At 40.6% G+C, this 9,108-nt stretch overlaps 1 protein-coding gene across 8 annotated transcripts in view; it reads left to right on the top strand.

Moving 5' to 3' along the window:
- Positions 1–9,108, top strand: part of LOC108754510 (retinoic acid receptor RXR) — a 101,854-nt gene that overhangs the window by 32,250 nt on the left and 60,496 nt on the right. Inside the window, exon 1 of one of the 8 annotated variants that reach the window (XM_018496866.1) lies at positions 5,973–5,999. The exons of the other annotated variants lie outside the window; for them this stretch is intronic. The gene's annotated coding sequence lies outside the window, so the exon portion shown is untranslated. Of the gene's footprint in view, positions 1–5,972; positions 6,000–9,108 lie in introns of those variants that run through there. 8 annotated transcript variants of the gene reach the window in all.

Here is a 9,108-nt window from a genome sequence, read left to right as displayed (position 1 = left end):
TCTCTCTCTCTCTCTCTCTCTCTCTCTCTCTCTCTCTCCCTTCCTTCTCTCTTCCCTCGTGCTCTCTTCCAAGTGCATCGGCCAGTGCGTGACGTTTACTTTCCGCGTTCTCGTGCGGCGCAACGGCGCGGCGTCGGGGAAGGAAGAAACGCGCCGACCATTCCTCGGGATCGACGATCGGTTTCGCGTGACGGAATTCTCATCGGGGGTCTCTCAGGTGTCTCTGGCTCAAGATTGGAGGGCGAAGTGGATGCGTGCTTGTGTGTAATACGTATGGAAAAAGCGCAATGGTGTAGAAACCGCCCTCCCCTGTCGCTGCTGCCGACGGGGAAAACCTCTCGCAGGAAGGGCGTGCGTTTATACGTTCGCCCGCGCTTCTCGAAATTCGAGAAGACCTCGAGAAGTTGACTCGCTCTCGTTCTCTCGGTGCAGCGAACGCGATTTGTTGTTGCGTTCTCTCCGCGTGCGAACGTAGCGGGACGTGGCACGAGCGAAGCGTGGCGAAGCGAGGCGAGGCGAGCGGATTGGCTTCAAAACTCGCGCGGACTCCGCGCGCGTCGCTTTGGCTTCTTACGCTGCCAAATCTTCGCGCTGGCTGGCCACGAACTCCTCGTTCGCTCGGACGTTGCACGTTTCGTGTTGCTTATTTTCGTCGCTGACGACACAGCGCGTATGCACGCCGCAAGGCGAAGGCTTCGTTTAAGTTGGTTAACCCTTCTGTTGCTGCTGCACGCCAGAGAACTTCGCTGTGTGACACGGCAAGTAAATTCTTGATTCTAAACTTGGCAGGGCGTTCTGTGTAGTAATATGCAGCTCTCTCGCTGTAATTTTGTCGATGTATTTAAATTCGGATAAATTATGTTTTTTCTTTTTTTTTTTTTCTTTTTCGCATCATTCTGTCGCTGTTACGATTATTATAATTTTATAAGTCAGGATTCTGTGAATGTCGAGATTAGAAATTCAAGAAACGATCGGGCAGTGAAAGGTTCTTTTCAGGTTTAATTCGAAATTTTTAAGAACTTGTAATTAAGACTGTCGCAATTAACTTATTTCTCGAAATATTTAAAAAATTAGTATCTTTTCTTATTTCACATATTTGACATTTCTTCATTTCTTTATATCTCTCATCATCACAATTGCTTTTCCTTTTTTTGCCAAGTTTAGAATTAAGAAACGATCGGTCTCTCAATTAGTCTTTTTAAAAGTTTGATTAGAAATTGTTCAAAAGATAATGGCATTCAGGCTCTAAGGAAAATAAATCGATAAAGTGCAATGCTTATGAGATCCAGCACTAGATATTTAAGTGTACATTAATTTCGTTTTATTCAATTAAGATGCACAAATGTTTTGACCCTCAGTTTTCTTCTTTTCAGTATATAAATTATATTTTAATACTATTACAATAAACTAATTTTTAATAACTTTTAGTTAACTGTTGTAGATAACTTATTTCTTGAAATATTAGAAATTTTCCTTGAAGTAAATTAGTTGTTCGACGAAGTTACGGTAAAAACGGAAATGTAACGAAGTGAAAAAAAAAACAGTTCTATTTATTTTCATTAATTAGATTTACTCAAAGAGAAATCTTTCGTTGCTGTTCATATCGTTCTCATAAATCAACTTGTCTCTTTTTCTCTTCAAGCTTAACTCTTTTCTTCACTTCGTATATATCGCATAGCCAGCGTTGCCATAGAACTGGAAATTAAAGAAATCAGAGAACTGTCAGGGAAATTAAGGAAAGGTCAGGGAATTTTGCAAAATTTTCTGAACGATCATTAAAATACTTGGCTTTAAAAAAGTTCAATATAATACGTACATCACACCTACGCATTTTAGTAATTTATATTGCTATGTTACAATAAATTGATCCTCAACGAAATAACGATTCCCCTCCCCTCCTCTTTTTCCGAGTGAGAACGAAAATATAAAAAAGTTCAAAATTATCGGAAACCACGGAAAATCATAAAAAAGTTACAGAATTATAAGAATCTGTGAGAAACACGTCCTGGGGACGTCGGCCCCTTGCAGTTCTTCTCGGGCGCAAGTTAATCCGTATTTAAAGGGTTACCGCCTCGCGTCCGACGCGTTACGATTATCGGAGGCACGAGGCGTCGTCGTAACGATCGATAAGCGCGCCCAGTCGCCACGGTGCAGTGTGCAGTGCAGTGTGCCAATGGGTATCCCTGCACCGCTGCACCGTGGCCGTCGGTGGTTCTGTTTACACGCCGCAGTCGATTGCAGTGGCGGCGGCGGCGGCGGCGGCGGCAGCAGCCGGGAGAGCGAGAGTGCATCCCGGCCGTCCTTCGGGAGGCGTTTTCGCGACCTTCGCGAATGCTGTATTTCGACGGCGACGGAAGCGGTGGTAGCGGCGGGGGTGTTGCCGATGGTGATACCGCGGTGGTAGTAGCGGCGGTGGTGGCGACGGCGGTGACCGCCCTCGGCGGCATCGCGAGAGATCGATAAACGACGGCTTCAGCTGTACGGTGGCCTTGCCTGGGTCGACGGGCCGCGCGCGGCTGGTTTAACGCGAGAGACGGTGAACCCTTTCTCTCTCTCTCTCTCTCTCTCTCTCTCTCTCTCTCTGTCTCGCTCTCTCTCTCTTTTCGATCATGGCACGTCCACGCGGAAGTAATCTCGAAATAATCCCGCGACTAAATTTAACGGCGGAACGATCGAGTGGTAACGAAATTGTAGCGGGGGGCGAGAGGCGCGAATGGCAACTGATACGTTACTCTGCTCTCTAAATTCTTTGGAGTGGCACCTCGTTCTATGCAAAGAGTGAAACCACACTTTTAAACGTTGAAAATTCTGCTCTTTTTCAAGAGTGAATTTTCACTCTTTAGAGTAAGATTCTACTCGAAAGAATTTAGAGAGAAAAGTTTGTACTACTTTAACCCTCGATTACAGCAACGAATCATTTCGACCCGTAATGTATTTTTTTACACACCTTCGAGATTTTTTTATTAGAGGCAAGTAAAGTTTGTCATAAGTTCGGCAAAAATAGTCAGAATTTTTATTAGACTTGTAAGACGTTCATTTTTCTCGCTGTGTACTTTAAATAGAACACTGTAGAACTTACACTGTTAGAAATGTAACCACGAGCTTTCTTTACAAGTAAATGAAGCTCGTGCAGGGCTATGAACGAAAAAGTATCGAATAATTTAACTGGAAGTTAAATGACAGTAGTTACTTAAATGTAATGAATGTGTACGTTAAATTTCATAAATTTTCGTGAAAAATACATTAAATTTCATGTACATATACACAAATATATATTGTTAAAAATTTTATGAAATTTAATATATACTTTTAAGTTACACTACTTGAACTTAATTTCATGACATTACAATAAATTTAATGATTTTTCACGAAAATTTATGAAATTTAATGTACACGTTTATTACATTTAAGTAACTGCTGTAACTTAATTTTCATCATTAAATCATTCATTACTTTCAATTTCGTTCATAACATTTACATAGTAAAGGGACAGTCGTGGTGACATTTCTAACAGTATTTTTCAATTATAAATACATCGAATTTAACGTAATGTCATGAAATGAAGTTTAAATTGCGTTACGTAAAAATATATTAAATTTCATGAAATTTTCAACAGAGGCATTTAGTAGAGGCACAGTTATCATAACTGTAGTTAAGGGTTAATGTTTCTGAAAAGATGTAAAAAAAAGAAACGCAGGAAAAAGGAGCACTATTCGGAGTTCTCTGCACTGCGGCTGCATTGCCGACAATCATCGCAGCCGTCGAGACACGTTCAGATCTTGCCATTAGCCTCGCGTTTATTTCGCCGTGCCAAGAAGCATCCGCCGTCAGCCAGAAACGCGAGTTGTCACGTCGCGCTTTTGAACGCGCCTCGATGATCAGAGCGAGAGTGTCGTCACGTGCTATACTTGAACCCGTGCGAAGTAACGACAGGCGCAATGACTTCTCTAGTCGCGTATCGCGGTCTGTGTCGCGCGATTCAATACCCACGTGCTTCGCGAAATTTTACACTTCGCTCGATCGCCTCGTGCCTCTCGCGCATTAAATTCGCGACTCCGATCGAGAAGTTCAACTTTACCACCCACCACTCACGTTCGTTTCTTTTACCACCGCAAATTAACTTTAATCTTTCGGTTTATTTTACTCTATTTTTGTTTCTTTTTCTAATTTCTACGACTAAAAGGCAAGTTAAATCGGCACTGAAGCTACTGATCTGTGTTAATAGAAATAGATGTTATTTTGTGGACTGCATCTTCGTTTCCTCTATTGGGACAAGAGAAATATATAGAGACTTATTATTCCAAGATAATCGAAAGTATCCAAAAGATTATTACATACAACTTTTTTCGTAGTAAAACTAGATAAAAATTCATTACTACTTGAAAATAAAGTTAAAACAGATTTCAATAGATATGGAAATTGTATACATAAGAGCACATTAGGAAATGTTGAATTATTTAAATTGGCATCGCTTCAAATTTATTAAGAAATACGCGATGCAGTACACGTCATATAACACTGTTTACCATTGCGCTTTTTGAACGACTCAGTCTGTCATATATGTATATATGTGTATATATATATGTGTGTGTGTGTGTGTGTGTGTGTGGGGGAGGGGGGTATTTTCTACTCAAATCTACTTGAATAACGACAGCCAGCCCGATGACTTCTCGTTGCGCGCCGACGTCCGTCGCATGCATCTTCTACGGGCGCTATACATATCGCAATTGTTGAAAATTCAATAAGCTGTCCCGCAGACAGCACGCGGGCTCGCATTGTGGAAAATCAATGGCTTCGAGATGACATTCAGTGCGCGTGTTGGCGCACACATCCACACAAAGTCGAACCGCCGCCACGAATCGCGGACGCGTATCGTCGCTATGAAAGCCTCGTTTTCACGTGGCATCAATGTGTGACCCCGAATGTCACGATATTTACGCTAATAATAACGTCTACGGCATTGCTCGTCAGCATTCACAGAGTAAAACTTGCGTCTTTTACATTTAAATGGATTGCAACCATTGACGCGATGGTGATTTCACACTTTTAAAGGATAAAAACTTCAGTAAAAATGTATTCTGTTGTACCTATCGCGAAAATCCGACTTGAGGTCTAATTGATAATGGCTGCTACCTCGTCATGTTTCCCCGAAGGAAAAAAAAACCGCCATCATCCCTTTCATGTCAATGTTCATTTCAAATGTCAAGTGAAAACGAGATATTACTTTGCACGGCTCGATTGGGCGAGGTAGTCAAAATTCACGTATGTGTTGCGATGTAAATTACGCCAATATATATATATATATATAGAGAGAGAGAGAGAGAGAGAGAGAGAGAGAGAGACTTGTTTTTATCACTACCAACTTATGCTGGCACTTAAAAAAAATGTCTATCAAAGTAATGTTCAAGATCAACTTTTTAAAAGAATTGTATAATTGTGTGATAATATATAAAAGAGAATCTTTGATTTATTGCATTTATTTTAGGAAAATTTCCCAATGATGGAATTTATAGATGTAATATAAATTATTCGCAGTAACATAAATTCTCTCACTAAACCGGCGATTCAATGGAGTAGCCAAATCTGCATCCCATTGGCGGCGCATGAAAGAGATTGCGTCTATCGCGGCGTCATGCATAAAATATAGCCTCTCCTCTATAACCACGGCATATTTTTGCCGTTGACCTGTGCAGGATACCAGAATTAACGTAACCGATCGATAGTTTCGCAGGACGATATTACCGTTCACTCGCTTTCTCGCACGTTCTATAATAACATTATCGATCATCCCGGTCTTTTAATTACGGCAGCCTATCATTGGCTTCAGAAATATATCGCTTTTATTGATAATGCATATAATACGTCACTCTTGGCTGTGACGTGAAAAGGCATATCGACTACCTCTATTTTTTTGTGTGATGACGCTCGAAGAAACTTAATCGCAACACACTCGCACATAGAGACGATTTGGACTCTTCGACATTTTAAGATATATTTTGGTTCGTATTCTTTATTCGGTTGCTTCTTCACACAATTCTGTAAAGTCGCCAAATACAAGAATCTTAATAATATCTCTTGCATTTATCTGCGAGCTTGAATCTCAGGTGTTCGTTCGAATTAATATATAAACTTTGTTGCATTTGTAACGCACTTAAGTCACTTTACCGTTCAGATCTCTTTTAAGATCTTTCATCAGAAATAGTCACTCGATTTTTTTTTTTTTTTTTCGTAAACAATTATACCTAGTATTTTCGCATCTTAAAATCACTAATTATTTACACAATGTATGTATTATTGATTGTTTTCCGATTTATTAGTATTTGAAAACATTAAGCATTTAGATGTAATTACAACTTTTTCCTTTCTTCTCAGTTCAAAAAAAGTAAGTGGAAGCCAAACGAACATTGAACACGAATTAATCGCGTCGAGTAACTTATTATGACGACATTTCTAAAAAAGATACAGATTTCGTTAATATAACGCTTTCCTCTTGCGGATTTTCGATGGGATCGTATAGCTAAAAGTTTTTTAATAAATAGTTATTGAAAAAGAAAGAAATATATTAAACGTCTATACAAAATGTCACTTTACAACAATTCGCATCTTTCCGCCGCTGGAATATTAAGTACCTCAATTAACTGTTCCCGGGTTAAGGGAACAGTTAAGTTGTAATTTTCAACGACGATTTGGATCGCACGGGGTTCTCGTCGACGAATCCGTACAGCACTCGGTGTATCGATCCGCTATTCGCTATAGCAGCGGGTCGGGCGCAGTCTTGGCGTTAACCTTGAACTTTAACCTCGACGTGAGCGATCGGTCGCGCTCGCTGTATCGCAATCCACCCACGATCGACACGGATGACTGATTCTGCTTCATGATTGAGAACAATCGAGTGACGCTGGAACGCGGAACAAACGATTGCGGGACGTGCAAGGGGGGGGAGACGTCCGGTTAGACGATCAATCGGTTATGGTGTATTCGATCGCTCGCACTACACTGGGATCAGTAAACGTTGAAGGCTGCTTTTATATCAAATATCTAAATGCAGTGGCGTAAATGTTATTAATATATTAAAGGCTCATGTGTTGATAGAAAATAATTAGTAAATGAGAAATGGCGAGTCGAGCACGATTATTGGAGCGCGACAATATTTGGACATAGAGTTTTGTTTAATGAGGAATGTATTACATCTCCACTCCCTTTTTAGCCATATTCGGATATTCATAATCCAGTACCGAGATGTCCATTGTTGTCGATTAGGAGATAAGAAATTCCTTGCGTAAGAAGATGTCACAAAAATAGAAACTGTTCGATAACCTACAAAGTGAACAAAGTTTCCACTATGAAATAAAATTGGAGCATGTAAATGAAAGATAAGTCGGTAGTTAGATAAAAAAAAAAGTGAGGGAAAAGTTTACCTTCGGGGAGATTGGTAATATAATCAACTTTAATAATGAAATAATAAATGTATACTTTATTAAAAGTATGAAATGTTATTATTGGGATTTTAATCATTCAAAATATTCATGCTTTTATGTTTAACTTTATTAATTTCATGTATAGCAGCTTTTAATATGCATTAATTCTAGCGTAACGCAATTAAGTAACCGGATTCGCTGTTAGATCGGACACTCGGTACATAAATACGAGTCCAGATATAAAAAGTCAACCCGAAAATCAGAAAATCTTCTAAATTCGAATTATCTGTATTATTAAATTGTTAAAACGATTCTAAATTACTCTCCGAAAAATGATTATTAATAATTGTTATTTCCAAATAAATGTGTATATAAAAACCGTTTTTTTTTTTTTTAATGATAAGTCAGAACATTTTTAACGACTCAGTAAATTGATAATCTAATCCCGACGGTTTCCACATTGAAATCTCCGAGTTCAAGTTACGTTGTGTAACAAGATTATTAACCCTGCATTACCCGCGTTTTAATATAATTATTCGTGTGGGTTGTTTCTCACATCCCAACGTCGTGTCTCTCAATTTCCATTCTCTTTGAAGATTACAATTAAATGAAGATTGATGAACATTTTGTACGTCCTTTGGATAAAAATAAATGCGAAACTTTTTCTATAAAATTGTGAAACAATTTACGCTAAATATAATGCGCGTAAATATAGCGTTTTCGTACATTCGGCGAATTTATAAGGCGAGAGTATCACGAACAATCTCACGACGTGAGTTAATGAAGGGTCAAACGTACAATTGGAGCATTCTCGGGAGAATTCTAACGATTAAGAGCTTTCACAAAGGCACAATATTGCGGGCTTACTCCAACTTTGTCTTGGCGATGTATTGATTTATCTATCGACTAATTCCGGAGACATTCCCGCAGCCAATTGATATCGCTGGCAGCCTTGTCGCATGACAAGTGCAACGACAACGGCCCTAACAGCGCCGCACGCGCACGTGACGCCCGTGCATGTGCATTTTGTGCAATTGCCTGATGCACATTACGTAAGTCGCGGGGGTATCTCTTTCTCCCTCTGTTTCCCGAGAGTTAGCGCGGCGCCGATCGCGAGACAAGGCAATCGCATTTCCTGCGTGTGCGCGCGCGCGCGCGTGTGTGTGCGTGCGTGCGTGTGGTCAAGGTCGCGAGAGCGTGTGCGTGCGAATCGTCGTCGATCAGGACGCCGGCTGTTATTTCGAGATCGCGACGTGACGCGAAAGAAACTGCATAAAGCTGGTGATAAATATTTTTAGAGGCCCGTGTCGGTTGAAGAGGCCGCGTTTTTCGCCGTCTGGAGAGAACGTGACCGCCGGCGCGCTAACTTTTTCTCTCTCTCTCTCTCTCTCTTTTTTTTTCTTAATAACCCTCCGCAACACGACCTCGATTCATTGCTTTGATTATTTAATATCAAGCCTCTCGTCTTGTACACACGTCGCGTAATTACATCGCTAATTATTCCCCGAGGGTGCGCTCCGCTTCGCGCGGTCAGATTTTCACGGTCGGATATACCGAGCCGCATATATTTTAGAAATAACCGTCCGCCCACGCACGTCGCGTAAACATTGTCGAGGTCCTCGGCTTTCACGTAGCGCACATTCATTCTCCGCGTCGCGTCCATCCCCTTTTCTTTCTTTTCGCCCCTTTC

The sequence above is a fragment of the Trachymyrmex septentrionalis genome, unplaced genomic scaffold (genome assembly GCF_001594115.1).
Source record: "Trachymyrmex septentrionalis isolate Tsep2-gDNA-1 unplaced genomic scaffold, Tsep1.0 scaffold8, whole genome shotgun sequence".
Lineage (NCBI taxonomy): Eukaryota > Metazoa > Arthropoda > Insecta > Hymenoptera > Formicidae > Trachymyrmex > Trachymyrmex septentrionalis.
This window is presented reverse-complemented; position numbering and strand designations above follow the sequence as displayed.